Source organism: Phytophthora infestans, genomic scaffold (assembly GCF_000142945.1).
Source record: "Phytophthora infestans T30-4 supercont1.113 genomic scaffold, whole genome shotgun sequence".
NCBI classification, from domain to species: Eukaryota; Oomycota; class Peronosporomycetes; order Peronosporales; family Peronosporaceae; genus Phytophthora; species Phytophthora infestans.
The window spans coordinates 24,349-24,981 of record NW_003303646.1 but is presented as its reverse complement, the minus strand read 5'-3'; positions in this window follow the sequence as shown (position 1 = coordinate 24,981).

Sequence of the window (633 nt, the reverse complement as noted above, 5' to 3'; positions counted from 1 at the left end):
GGCGGCTGCAAAGCGCGCAGCCGGGCTTGAACTCTCGTTGCGAGCCCGCCAGACTTGGCAGGCGTAACTGGTACCGTCGGTTGTCCTTTCCGCCATGTTTCTTGTCTTTTTATTGTTCTTTCTTCTCTTGGTAGCTCGTAAACTGGAAGGCCATACAAACAGTTCACAATGGTCACAATCTGTTCCCCGGGTCGCGGCACCTGTTGTGGTGTTGGAAATCCCCACGTGAACTCTAGCTACAAATGTAGTTAGGATGTTCCCACAACAATACGTCTACTAGGCTAGTAAACGATCGTTCGGGCGGACCTGAAGACCCCAGTTCTGCCCTTGCACCGGGACAAACTGGACCTTGTAAACTACTTATATAGGCCAACCAGTAAAAATAAGAGCACCCTACTAGCACGAGCAAAGCTAGCAGGTGTTTTGAATCCTCGTGGTCCCAACAGCGGAAGGGTACCAGGCACGGGTAAGCCTTTTACGAGATCACCGAGTGTTCAACACTCGGCTGGAAGAAATAAAAGGGAGGCAATTAAAGCACTCCCAGTCGTGCAAATAGGCAACAATAAGCCGTCACGTAAAACCTCCCGATAATAGATCGGCCAATACACAAAGTCTCTTGCCTTGCCGGATGAA